Source organism: Elephantulus edwardii, unplaced genomic scaffold (assembly GCF_000299155.1).
Source record: "Elephantulus edwardii isolate Elephantulus edwardi_28Jun2011 unplaced genomic scaffold, EleEdw1.0 scaffold00184, whole genome shotgun sequence".
NCBI classification, from domain to species: domain Eukaryota; kingdom Metazoa; phylum Chordata; class Mammalia; order Macroscelidea; family Macroscelididae; genus Elephantulus; species Elephantulus edwardii.
In genome coordinates, this window is record NW_006399934.1 from 3945773 (window position 1) to 3960049 (window position 14277).

Sequence of the window (14277 nt, forward strand, 5' to 3'; positions counted from 1 at the left end):
CAGCTACATCCCAAGAGTCCCAGAGGAATGTAATCAGTTGAGCAGTTGGCTGCCAGTTGAAAGATTGGCACTTTGGATGAACTCAGAAGGGCCTCTTGGAAGAAAGAACTGATGATCTACTTCTTGACAATTCACAGCCATTGGAATCTCAATGGAGTATGGTTGGTACCTTATATCAAGGTTATAAAGATCTTATTGTTAGCTAAATAAATGGATAATGTAGATGTATAAAGTATATGTTACACACTGTTTTGAAACTCCTTTTCTTCCCACTTAAAATATTATGAATACTTTTGCAATACCTGGAATTACAGAAAATAAGATGCTCTCCTCTATCTCTTCGTCAGATATAATTACCTAAATTTAAAGTACAATATACTTGGCCTAATAGTCTGACTCACCACGAAACAATTACTTTTGCTGTGTACGGTATTTCTACCAACCAGGCTTTTATCATCATTGTGCTTGGCAGTAAACTACAGGCTCAGGAAGCACCCAGGAGCTGAATGTGATGGTGAAGCATAAACGGGCTGGAGACAATGCGAGGAGGAGAGTGTGGACCACTGTAATCACCGTAGGAAGAAGCTCCAGAGCCTTCCTCTAGAGCTAAAGGTGAAGCTCTATGTGGCCTATATTCCAGAGATCAATATGCTCCATTGAATACATGTCAGTCAAAGCTTCAAAGAAGCCTAAATTTCTCTTAAAGATGATGGGAAATTTGGGGAATGGATAAGTGGAGTGAACAACTCTGTGAACATAAATAAATGTAAAACATGTTTATCAGCATTTCAGGATGAAAAAAGTGTGTATTCAGTAGTAAGAGTGGGTAAGTACAGGTATGTCTTCAGGGTTTAGCAAAATTGGCTGCAAGCCAAAGAGGAAAAGGGGATAGAAGGGAAACCTGTGACTGGAAGATCAGGAAAAATTATTTACAGAGAAAAGTAAATGATGGAAGTTGAGTAATAGGAACAGCGAGCAAAAAAAAATCATGGGTTTAGTCAATGTATTTATTCTTTTGTGTGTGTGTGTGTGTGTGTGTGTGTATGTGTGTGTGTATTTTAAAGTCATGGTTTTTTGATAATAGAAATGCAACTGAAGAGATATGGTTTAAATCCTAAGGAAGAAAATTGATTGCTCCAAGAAATAGTAGATACAGACTATATTTACTCTTATTTTGGTGGCGTAGTTGACTTATTTGTAAAACGAATCTCATTAGACATTTATGTGAAGGTAGGAGTCTGGATATAGGAATTACTTGAGGTTAATCAGAATTTCAAGATCACAAGTCAATCTTTTCATCATCATTATCATTGTTGAGTGAGTGTGTGTCAGACAATGTGACAAACACTTTTACATGTATTATTTCATGTACTCCTGTTGTTAATCTTAAGGTCAATATTATTCTCTCTCTCTCTCTAGGTCAGTACTATTGTTTCTGTTTTTCAGAGCAGGATCCTAGGAACCCAGGGAAATGAAGTAAACCTCCTTAAGGTCACACAAGATAAGACTTGTCTATGTAGTACTTAAGTGCTTAGTTATTGGCAAACAGGAAGTTTGTTTGTTTGAATCTACCAGGTGCTCTGCAGGAGTATGATGTGGCAGTTGCTTCTATATTCAATGACAGTGAAGCTTTTTTTAAGGTCACACGGGTAAAATTACCATCAGGATTTGATCTACCATATTCTTATTTCTAGAACCCTATGGTTTTCATGAACACAAAAGTATGAGATCATCACTTGCCTAAAAAGTCCCAGAAGAAAGCGTATAGGATGGATTCCCATCCTATGAGAAATAAAGTCGTATTTAGAGAGTAGAAGCAACACTTTTTCTTCTTGAGGTACGGAACCATTAAATGAGCTAGAAGGGATCTTAGATGCTCTTCAGGTCCTGAGCAGGTAGAGTGAATTTCCCAAGGCCAAAGTAACTGACAGAGTTGAGATTAGAAAGGAGGCTTCACATCCCTAGGGCTGGACATCTTGACTTGTTTGTATTCACTATTAATTCTGCACAGTTTTGGGGGCCACTCACTCAGTCTCAGAATCTCAATACAAAGAGGTTCCTATGAGGGGATGATGCTTGTGGCAATGACTTTATTGTCATCATGAGGATAATTAATTCTTGTATCTTCTTTCTAAGTGGAGGGGGAAGGGGAAGTATTACAATGATAATATTCTCTAGTGAGATTCTTATAGTTCTAAATTAAAGGTACTGAACACAACAACTCTTGTTTTAATTATTCTTCAGTGGTTATAAATCTGTCTTTTAAATTTTGTTTTAAATTTTCTGATTTTATGTTTCTTATAAAAAAAGTACTTGCAATGAATAAATCATCGAATGTACAGAATTCTATCATTGACTCCTTGATTCCTACCTCCCCCAACCCCAACCATGGCAATGAAACTGTATTTTCTTCAGTTTCTGGGGACACTCACTCCTGGAGATTCAGGGAGAGCTGACAATGAAAAGTGTTCATCTCTGGAACTTAGGCCGGGAGAAGGACCTGCATGCTTGGGTGGTGGTTGTGGGGTGTTCAGAATCACTTATTCCCTCCAATTTTTATCTACTTCCCTTAAAAAAAGTTGGGAACTTTAGTGCACTTTCCTTAGCACAAATCCTTTCTTAAGAAGTCTCTGAGCTGCCTTCTCTCGTCCATGGTTCAAGGTATGAGCTCCGCTCCCTAAGTTATTCCTGTCCTTTAGCTGAACTGGGCTTGTCCCAGGTGTTTGTCTTTGACCACAGAGTTCTCAGTTGTTATGTGCCATTGAGTTGCCTGTGATTCATGGTGACCCTATGTAGCTCTGAAGCCTGCCCTATATTGTCTCACTGACTTAGACATGCCTACCCTCAGTTACTGTGTCAATCCATCTCATCTGGGTTTTCCTCTCCTGCACTTTCCCTCCACCCTTCCAAGCATGATGTCCTTCTACAAGGGCTGACCCCAGGGCTTCTAAATCCTAGCCTTCAAGGAGAAACTTGATTTCACCCTCTCCAAGCCAGACCTGTTTGTCTCGATTACACATGAGGGGGGAAAAAAGATATATGAGAGTTTCTTCGTACTTAACTGGGTTCTTATCTTAGTGTATATGCAAGTTTAATTCTGACTCTGCAGACCAGAGCTACAAGGCATCACCCTCTAAGACTCCAGCTTTATTTGCATGGCCAAAAGTCAACAATTAGTGCTCTTAAAATGCCAAGTACAGTGCCAGGCATGATATTGGTATTAATTCATTTAATCTGTATAATGATCCAACAGAGCAGTTAACTTTTTTCTGCATCTTTCACCTGAGGACACAAGATCAGAGGCATTAAGTAATTTGCCTTTAGCAAGGTGGAGTCCAGACTGTCTAAACAACCAATCTCAAGGGCAATGAACTGTTCAGGTACCTCTGGACAGAACTGATAGACCCAGAAGTAGAGAAATAGCTTATAAGAACCATTCAGACATATACTGGCGAGAGACTTTCAGGGTTTTACCGAAGGAAGTACTGGGTCAATCAAAAGATTTTCTTGGCAATTTGGAAATCCTCAGTAGGGGCAGAAGGGTGAAAGTCTTTTTTTTTTAATTATTATGAAATTTTATTAGTTTTAATGAACATTTACGGAGAGTTTGGGTTTTCATTCATTCATTGTTGCACTGTTTTCTCTACCCTCCTCCCCAGTTCGTTCTTCTCCCCCCCCTCGAATGTCTGTTTTAATTGTCCAATTCCCACAGTGCTTGTCAAAGCCAGTTCTAATTAATCTCCTTTGTCAGTGTGTCTTTTGCCATTCCCTATCACTCCTCCCTGAGAGAGACTTCATCCTGATTCATAAGGAAAAGGGGATGGCGTATTCTCTTAGCTACTTCGTGCTGAAAAGGGACGCTGTGGGTTTCAGGGTGAAGATCTTCTCTCACTACTCTAAAGGGCCCCTTTGGCAGTAGGAAACACATAGACTATTATGGAGATTGATTTTGGAATTTAGATGCACTGTTATCAATTGTGCTTAGCCGTACATGTTCATATCCTTGAAGATGTGTCATGGAGGTGTTGCAACCTAGAAGATACAAATTTAACAAGTTAAAAGTACATAAGTCAAAAATTAACAAGCAATAATATTCCGAGTAGAGGTTCTAGTAGTGGCATAAATCAAGTTAGAGAGGGAAGGTGGTTCTTACAATAAAAGGCCTATAGACTAGCACTTTGTCTATTATAGTGTACAGGTTAGGAACCACAAGATGTAGAGGTTCAGCTATGTCATTTATGGTTCTTAAATCCTGGAGGAAATTCCATCTACCACTGGGTTGTTTTACAACTTGGAAGTTCGAATGCAAGGTAGAGGTAAAGTAAGGAACTGCTTATGAGGTTTTCCGTCCATTCCAACAACTAAGAAATAGTGAGAAGAGTTGGGACTTCAGAGGGTTTTTAGGACCAATTAGTAGGCTCTGTGTCCAGGAGAAAATGAATATACTTACCAGTAATATTAATGCTCACCCACAGCTCTTCTGGGAGGGTCTAAATCATTGAAGCAAAGGTGAAAGTCTTGATGTAAAGTCTTGGTTAAAGTGTGGCTTAGGACCAGCATTCCCAGAGAATGTTTCAGAAATATAAAATCACAGCACCCTCCCCGTACCTTCTGAAATAAGAATCCAAGTATGATGGGACCCCTATTGCCACTTCTAAGCACACAAAAGTTTGAGAAGCACTGATGTAGATATCAGCAGCACAGTGAAGAAGGTTGTGGATAAATTGAAGTAGAAAAAAGGCAAAAATTCTGTAACAAGCCAATAGTAAACTAGTAAGTGATACAGCATTATGACATCGATCAAGGTTACCTCAGGGAGGCAATGACAGTTTGATATTAGAAAATTCGACAACATGGCAGATGTGTGCTGCAGAATACTATTCAACAACTAAAAACTAGATATATAAACAACACTATAAATCCTAAAGCCAAAGTGGTGGGTTAGAGTTAATGGGAAGTAAGACACAGTAACTGTTTATTTATATACTCAAGGATAGCTATGTATCAAAGGGCATGACAAACCTTGTGGAGTAGCTGCCTGTGGGGTGGGGGGGAGGGGATGACACAGCAATGGGAATGAGACAACACAGCAATGAAGGCATCCTCAGACTCTCCAACAATGACACCAATTGCATTGTTTTCTTTTGCTTTTCATGCAGGCAGCTCCCAGTCCTCATTGTAGGTCTTGGCCACTCTCAAACCTTTCTGTGATGCTCTAAATTATGAAAAGACATTTCATTTAGGCCCAGAAACTCCAAATGAGCATATCAACACTCCAAAATTACCAGTTGTCCTCTAATTAAGTCATAGTGACTTCATGTATGTGAGAGGGGGACTGTGTTCCACAGGGTTTTCAATGGCTGGTGTTTTTGTAAGAGAACGACCAGGCTGCCTTAGTTTTAAGGTTCTCTAAGGGGAGCACCGTTGGCTTAGTGGTAAGGAGGTGCTCTGTCAACATAAAGTTTCAAGGGTCAAATCCACCTGTGTAATTTGTTGTTGTTGTTAGGTGTCATTAAATTGAGTAAGATTCATAGTGATCCACAGATCTGAAACCTGTCCTATCCTTGGCCATCCTCACTATCTCTTACACACTTGAGCACTGTTGCAGTTACTGTGTCAATCCACCTAGTTAAGGGTCTTCCCTCTTTTGCTGACCCTCCATCTTTCCAGGCATGAAAGAGCATCTCCTAGCAACATGCCCAAAGTATATGAGACAAAGTGTAATCATCTTTGCCACCAAGGAGCACTCTGGCTGCACCTTCTTGTGGACATTTGTTTGCTCTTTTGGCAGTCCACAGGATATTCAGTACTCTTCTCACAACTCAAAGGCATCTATACTTCTTCAGGCATCCTTATTCATTGCTTAGCTCTCAGCAGCATAGGAAGTGATTGAAAAGATCATGATCTGAATGAGGTGCACCTTAGTCCTCAAACTAACATCATTGCTCCTCAATAATTTGGAAAGGTTCCTGACTACAGACTTTCCCCAGTGCAATACATTTTCTTCTCTCCTAACTGTTGGAACCAAGTATATGATTGTGAATACAAGTAAGATAATGTCATTGACAGTTTCGGTCTTTTTTCCATATATCATTTCTCTGAATATCTGCTGAAGGGGTTGCTAAGAGTTCGTCCCAACTTGATGGTACACAACAACAATAACAACAAAGATGCAAAATCAACAAAGCAAAACCAATATCTCTAACTTCAGAAGCTGATGAACTGAAGATTGGCAGGCAAGACAGGTTGTTGATCCAATGAATCAAAAAGTTGACAAGACAGATGCAGAACAGAGATTGAGCCAAAAAGCAAACTGGCTCCGTGGAGCAGCAATCCCTGGCTGCTGTGTCTCATACCAGGTCTCTGGTTCTCTGTTGTAGCAGCACTGCTCTCCCACAGGTCTGGCAGGCACAAGAATCTCTGACCCCGAAAGTCGTGCATTGCATTCTCTACTTCTTTGCTGGTAGTGAGAATCCCTAAATTTCTTCTGCTGTATCTGCTCAACTTAGACCTGGTGGAATGTGAAAATAAAGAGATTCCCCCTCATGGATGGGCCAATACATCCTATTTGTATATTCCCACCCAGCCATGTGGCAAAGTCAAGGGCAATGGCCTAGGAAAGCCATTTCTACTGCAGATAGAAAGGTCACTAGACTGAGGGAGTGAGAGTTGGGACCTCTAGATTCTATTCGCAGCAGGTTACAAAGATCATCTATTAAACTTGCCAGACAAGTTGTGCCAGTTTATTCAACCACTCAAAAACTCTCCTTCAATGTCTCTGATTTGGAACCGACTCATAGCTGATCTTCCAGGTTTTTTTCTGAGGCTATAAATCTCAATTGAAGAGATTGGCCATCTCCTGAGGAGAAGCTGGTAGAGGTAAACCTCTTTTGGGTTAGCACCATGAGTTCCCATGGACAATGCCACCAGAGTTCCCCTATTTAACTATAGAATAAGAAAAAGAAAGGAAAAGCACATCCATGTTTAACGCAGTATTATTCACGATAGCTAAGAGATGGAAGCAACCCAGGTACCCATTAATAAACAAATGGATAGAAAAACTATGGTACATCCACACAATGGAATTCTAGGCAGCATTGAAAAATTATGAAATATTGAAACATTACACAACATGGGAAAGCCTCAAGGACATTATGCCAAGTGAAAAAATATCTCCGTTACAAAAGGATATATACTGTACAATACCACTGTTATAAAATAAGAGATATGGGAGAGTTGGGGAGAGAATGGGGAAAGAGTGGACAGATAATGAACACTGCATTAGAACAGATGAAGGAAAGAACTGTCTGAAAGAAATATATGATTATGCATTATATATGTATTATATATTATTATATATTGTATGTATTAGAAGAATCTGGAACAAGGAGTGCATTGTGGGGGTTGGCTGGGGAGGGAAAAAGCAGGGGACAGAAAAAGTGTAACAATAAATAAATAAATAAATGAAAGAGAAAAAAGTAAAGTATTTCACAAGTTTGTTGTAAAGTTTAAGTGAAGGTATGTAGTTTGATTTTTTTACTAATGGAAGAATTTCTATTAGAGTACATAAAATCATCAATCTAGTATGAATGTTTATATATTTAAGCTTTGTTTGCACAGATACATTAAGGGAGCAATCCATGACTTCAATTTAGGTTATAAGAGCCTCCAGAATCTGTTTTCCTTAGAAAATTTTGTTCTTTTCCACCTCTTGTTCTCTGCTTTGTATGCTTTATCTTTTTGTTATACTTTTTTTAAAGAAAAATTTTATTTATTTACAAAGTTCATATACATTGTTTTCCACACCAGATCTTTCCCATTTTCTTACCCACCACTCCCTCCACCCATCAAAGAACTTTTAACTTCATAATTTCTATAATGTCTGTAAAGATCTACAATGAGCATGCACTATATATGGTTTTTATAGGGGATAAAGAGGTTGTAAAGTAGTATTAGTAGTGTACTATTATATTTAAAAACTGCTATAAACTTCCATATAAAATTTTGGCAGAGCACATGAAAAATTTGTACTATTAGTTATCTATGGGAGCAGTAAGAAGAAAGTGTTGAGTGGGCAGAGAGAGAGGAGGCTTTACCTTTTGACCATGCTACTCCTCCAGAGAAGAGTGCAAACAGTCTCCCATTACCACAAATTATGCAGTCAAGTTTCCGACATTTAGGGAAATTGGAGGGGTCAGCACATCTGGAGTATAAGGGGTAAACCTTGCCCTGGCAAAAACCATCTTTGTGATAGTGTTATCTTCCTGGCTAGGTTAAGTACTACTTCTATAATAAACACTAGGTAGGGAGCTCTGATGGCCAAGTGGTAAGAAGCTGCACTGCAATCCCCAAGGCATGTAGTTTGAATCCACCAGCTGCTCCAAGGGAGAAAGATGGGCAATCTCCTCTTGTGTGATTAACGGTCTCTAAAAACCAGCTGCAGAGTCAGCGCTGGGTCAGTTTCAACTTGATGGTACACACCAACATTTCTGCTAGGACCAACAGATTAGTTTATCAGAAAGTTGGCTTCTTTCTGGATCAGACATGGGTGTTTCTGCCCACCTTAGGGAAAACAAAAGAAACCCTGAATCCTCTGGCTTCTTTTACATCAAGAACTTTATTTACACAAAAAGTAAGCAAGGAATAACTACTTATACCACTAAAGTCCCTGAGTGGTGCAGATGGTTTGAGTTTGACTTAGCGCTGAAATGTTGGCAATTTAAATCCACTTACTCAGCAGCACCATGGAAAGACCTGGATATCTACTTCTGAAACATCAACCACTGAAAACATTGTGCAGTGCGTAGGGTAGCTGTGAGTCAAAATTGACTGAGAGCTGTGGGTGTAGCATTCACATTACAATAATTTGCATTACAATTCTATGATGAGATTTTCACTCATGGTACAAGCACTTAGACTATTTTTAAAACATCTGAACCTATGATTCAGGAACAGACTTCCTAAGATTGAAAAGGACCTGGATTTGAAGTGAAGCTTGATTTCTTCACAGACTCAGGTGAGAGGGTGGGAATGGGCCTGTTAAGCTTGAAAGGAGAGAAAGCCAGAGCCAGAAAGAGATAGGAGGAGGGATCATTACTGTTGCAGTCTGTATCCATGCCCAAATAATAATTGTTGTTGTGTGCCATTGAGCCAGAGCCGACCCATAGCTGACCATCCAGCAGGTTTTCAGAGAGTTACTCTCACGAAGGAGATCGCCCATCTTTCTCCCATCAGATAATAATAGGAATGATAATAAATATTTAAGAAATTAGTAAGACCTAAACAAAAGCCTTCTTTTATTCAATTACGGATCTGGTGATTGTTCCACTGTCACAAAAGGAAGTTCTGAGTAAATCTCCTTGGAGGCAAAGATGGTGAAAATTTGTCTTCTATACTTTGGGCATTTTGTCAGGGGAGCCCAGTCCTTGAAGAAAACATCATACTGGGAAAAGTGGAGGGTCAGTAGAAGAAAGGAAGATCTTCAACAAGCTAGATCGACCCAGTGGCTATAACAATGGGCATGAGCAGAGTGGAGATCATGAAAATGACACAGGAAGGACAAGGTTGCTGTGGGTTTTAGTCAACTTGGCAGCACATATCAACCTGCACAGGAGAAGGAAAGTCAATCGCCTCTGAAGACTTTTGATGGACAAAAACAGTTTGATGGACAAACTGACTCTGAAAACCCCCTGGAGGGTTCACAGTGGGTTATTTCTAACTCAACAGCACACAACAAAAATAACTTGAGTGAAAGAAAGGACAGGATTCTACTTCAAAGGGTCTTTTTTAAAAAATACAAAACACAACACAATACTTATTTTATTAGTTTGTATACAATCATATATACACATTGTGTTTCATTCATGTACATTGTGTTTTATACAATCTTTAATTTACATTGTGTTTCATACATTTATACACATTTATTCCCATTCCCAAAAAAGGTGATACAACATAATGTGGAAATTATAGAACAATTTCACTAGTATAGACATGCAAGTAAAATCTAACTTACGATTATCATAAAATGACTAGAACAGTAATCAACAAAGAACTACCAGAAATGCAAGTTGGATTTAGAAGAGGATGTTGCACTAGGGATATCATTGTGGATATTAGGTGGATCATGGCTTAGAGAGTACCAAAAGTATGTTTATTTGTGTCTTATCCATTATGAAAGGCATTATAACTGTGTGAATCACAACAAATTATGGCTAGTGTTGAGAAGAATGAGAATCCCGGAATATTTGGCTGTGCTCATGTGACTCCTATACGAGACCAGGAAGCTGTTGTCCAGAGTAAAGGAGCACAGTTCAAAATCAAGAAAGGAGTCGAGATGCATCCTTCCTCCACACCTTTTCAATCTATATGTGGAACAGATCATTTGGGAGGCTGCACTTTATATGAAGATGAATGTGGTATCAGGATTGGTGGAAGACTCATCAACAATCTGCGGTATACAGGTGACATAACCATTCTTGCCAAAACTGAGAAGACTTGAAGCGTTTGCTAAAGAAGGTCAAGAACTGCAGTTTTCAATATGGATTGAATCTCAACATCAAGAAAACAAGGATCCTTACCACAGGGCCAGTAGGTAGCATCATGATAGATGGAGAAAGGATTGAGGTTGTTAATTATTTCATCTTGCTTGGATCCACAATTGACAATCTTGGCACTAGCAGTCAGAAAATCAAAAGATGAGTTGCACTGGGAAAATCTGCTGTCAATGATCTCTCCAGAGTGCTAAAGAGCAAGGATATCAATCTAGAGCTTAAGATGCACCTAATCCAGGCCATAGTCATCTCAATAATTTGCTATGCATCTGAGAACTGGACAATGAATAAGGATGACAGAAGACTTAGTGCCTTTGAGTTGTGCTGGAGAGATGTAGTGAACATATCGTGAACTGCCAAGAGAACAAATGGGACTGTCTTAGAGAGGGTGAAACCAGTTTTCTCCTTGGAGGCAAGAATGTTGGAGCTCCATCTCACCTACTTAAACATGTCATCAGGAGAGACTAGTCCTTGGAGAAGGACATCATGCTTAGAAGAGTAAAGCGTCAGTGCAGAAGACGACTTTGGATGAGATTAATTGACACAGTGACTGGCAGTGGGGTCAGGTGTGTCAAAGATGGTAAAGTCGGCTAAAGGAAGGTTCAGAGCCATTGTTCATAGGGTTGCTATGAGTCATAGTTAGATCAATGACACATAACAACAACATTGATCTGCGCCTATTATCTATCTATTGCCTGTATGCCTATAAAGATCTAAGTCTTTTTGAGTGTCTACTGAATCTTTCTTATTCCTTCACACACACATCCCCAATCTGGCCACTAAACTTTGCTGTCCTAGTCATTTCCACCCTTCCTCATTTTTCACCCCCTCCACCCTTTCCCCTTCTGAACATTTATAACATCTTACTCGTTATCCTTCTCTTTTTACAATAATGGTCTTAGGCAGTACTTGTCCTTATGAGACTTAGTCCACTGTTGCACTTCTCTGACCAGAAGGGAAGTGACGGGCAATGGAAAGACTACTTGAGACTCTAGTTAGTCCAAAGGGAAGGGGAGAGGAACTCATGGTTGTGTCCTCTTCATTTGCACATCCTCTTAGCTTTTATTGAGAAGTTTTCCAATACATAAGCAAGAGAAAAGTATTAGCAAGAATCATGAGATTTACACAGGACATGCTGCTTGTTACAATGGCTCTTCCTTCCCCCACCCCAAGCTGGGACATTTATTAACATTAAACATAAGAGTCACAAGTCTTACACCAACCCCTCCACCCACCAGGAGTCAAGTCATAGAGTCCAAGGCTGCTAAAAGCAGGTGCCTCTGCTTCATTTCTCAAAAAGCTCAGGCCTTAGCCGTAGCCTGAGATGCACCGAGAGCCGTGAGTTGCTCAATCTTCTGGCTCATCATCTCCATGACAGCCTGTTTCATGGCATGTTTTTCTTGCAGGGCTGACTGGATTTTCTCCATCTGCTTGGTGAGGAAGTCTATCTTCCTCTTGAAGAAGTCCTTGGCACCCTCAGCTGTCTTATCTACATAGGAGCCAGTTCCCACGTCAATGAGCACATGTTCCACATCATGTAGCTTCCCAGAGACATACACAGAACTTGTCAGTGGGACAAGTAATTATTTCCCCTCATTGCTCTTGTTCAGTATGTTCAGGTAATCCTTGGCTTCTACATATTTGGTCTGTACCACCTTGAGCTGGGCTATGGACATACATGGAAACTCCACTTCCTGGTCCAGCAGGCTCTTGAGCATTTCTAGTTGTGGCAGATTCAGCTTCGTGATGTTAACAGAGTGTGCCATCTTGGGAAGGACCCTCTCCTTTTTTTATAGCTACATTCTTATTAGTAATTTCAAGTTAGCTAAAGAATATTTTCTCTGAAACATATTACATATGCATGTACTTATAAGGCATAATATTCTGACTTTACAGGAATATGTTGACACTTAGTCACTAACATACTTTTATTTTGTTGAACAATTCAGTATTTATTTAGGAATGCTTTCCTTGTTTTTTCACAATGTGCACGTAATACAGTTTTCTCTTGACCCAAACAATCCCTGATTTAGTTAGCTTAACCACTACAGATCACTCAGGCATAATGCTCTCTAGGCTTTATTATGGAGTATTTCATGAAATCCTTGTTCCTTAGTGCTGCATAGTAGTCCACTGTCTGAGTGTATCATGTTTTCTCTATCCATTAATTTGTTGATGGGTATTTGGGCTGTATCCATTATCTTGTTATTGTGAATAATGTTGTTATGAACATAGGCATACATATCTTTGTTTGTGTCTTGGTTCTAATTTCTTTGGGGTATATTTCTAGTAGAGGAATGTTGTTGTTGATGATTGTCTTCGAATTGAGCACACTCATAGAGACTCTATGAATAAGAGGCCTAAAGCCCCTCTACAACCATCGACATTTATCAAAGTTCATAGAGTTTTTGGAGGCAGGTTGTTTAGGAAATGATTACCACTCCTGCTTCCAAAGTAGTAGAACAGCTGGGTCATATGGGATTTCTATCTTCAGCATTTTGGGGAAATGTCAAACTGCCTTCCAGAGTGATTGTGCCATTTTGCAATCCCAGTGCATGAGAGTTCCAGTCTCTCCACATCCTCTCCAACATTTATTGCTTGCTGTCCTGTTAAACTCTGCTACTGCTATTGGGGTGAGATTGTATCTCATTGTGATTTTGATGTTCATTTCTCTTATTGCCAGTGATTTAAGCATTTCTTCATGTGTCTATTAGCCATCTGAATGTCTTCCTTTGTGAACTTCCTTTTTATGTCTTTTCCCAATTTTGTTAATGATGTACCAATCTTTTTGCTGTGGAGGTCCCATGGTATTTTGTACACTTTTTTTAGGACAGCCTTGTCTAGGTTATTGCCAAATGTTTTCCCTCAGTCTGCAGGTTTTCTTTTCACCTTATTGGAAGAAGTTTTTGTGCACACAGGGATTTGATTTTTAGAAGATCCCAGTTGTTGATTTTATCTTCTCTTGGTTGTGCATTTCTGGCTATATTTCCAAGCCTATTTATGCCATAGACTAGGACCTCTCAGTTCAGTTTCTTTGTTTTGGTTTTTGTTGTTGCTTTGTCTTTTATTATCCTTACGGTTTGGGGCTTTAACCGTAGACTTCTGATCTACATTGGGTTGATTTTTGTGTATGGTGTGAAATGCAGGTCCTATTTCAGCTTTCTGTGGGAAGATGTCGTTTTGTCAGTGTCATTTGTTGAAGAACTGCTAGGAGTCTTAAAAAGCTTCCAAGTGATCATCTAAAGAACAACAGTCTATCTTTACTAGGCTAGAGCAGTAGAGGAAGGAATATCAGAAATAGAAAAGGGCAATAGAATGTGTGGTTACTTATCTCCATGAATAACTGCCTCTTTCCTCTTGTTAACAGATTACTGAATGGTGCCTAGCTACCATTACTTAACTTTTGCTTAAAGATTCTATAGAAAATCTCAATTAAAAGGGGGGAAATACGCAGAACTTCAAATTCTCTTAGAATTCAGACTTTCTGAAGCCACTGAGACTGAGTGAACCCCAGAAACAACTGATTTTCAAATTTGAAACAAAAATATCCCGATGTCTTCTTTAAGTCAAACAAAAAAATTGGCATAATTAGCAAAGACTCTACCTTGGGGATTGTGCTCCTTTAAAGAACTATAAGGGACCAAACTTATAATAGTAACCAGAAACATAGGAACAGTGAGTTTAACAAACAGTAGAAAAATAATTTGTAAATGAGGGGTAAGAA

The 14277-nt window shown here is 39.4% G+C and overlaps 1 pseudogene; it reads right to left on the reverse strand.

The window, feature by feature from the left end:
* Window positions 1-11854: 11854 nt before the first annotated feature.
* On the reverse strand, window positions 11855-12322 carry LOC102876260 (annotated as a pseudogene).
* Window positions 12323-14277: the final 1955 nt, after the last annotated feature.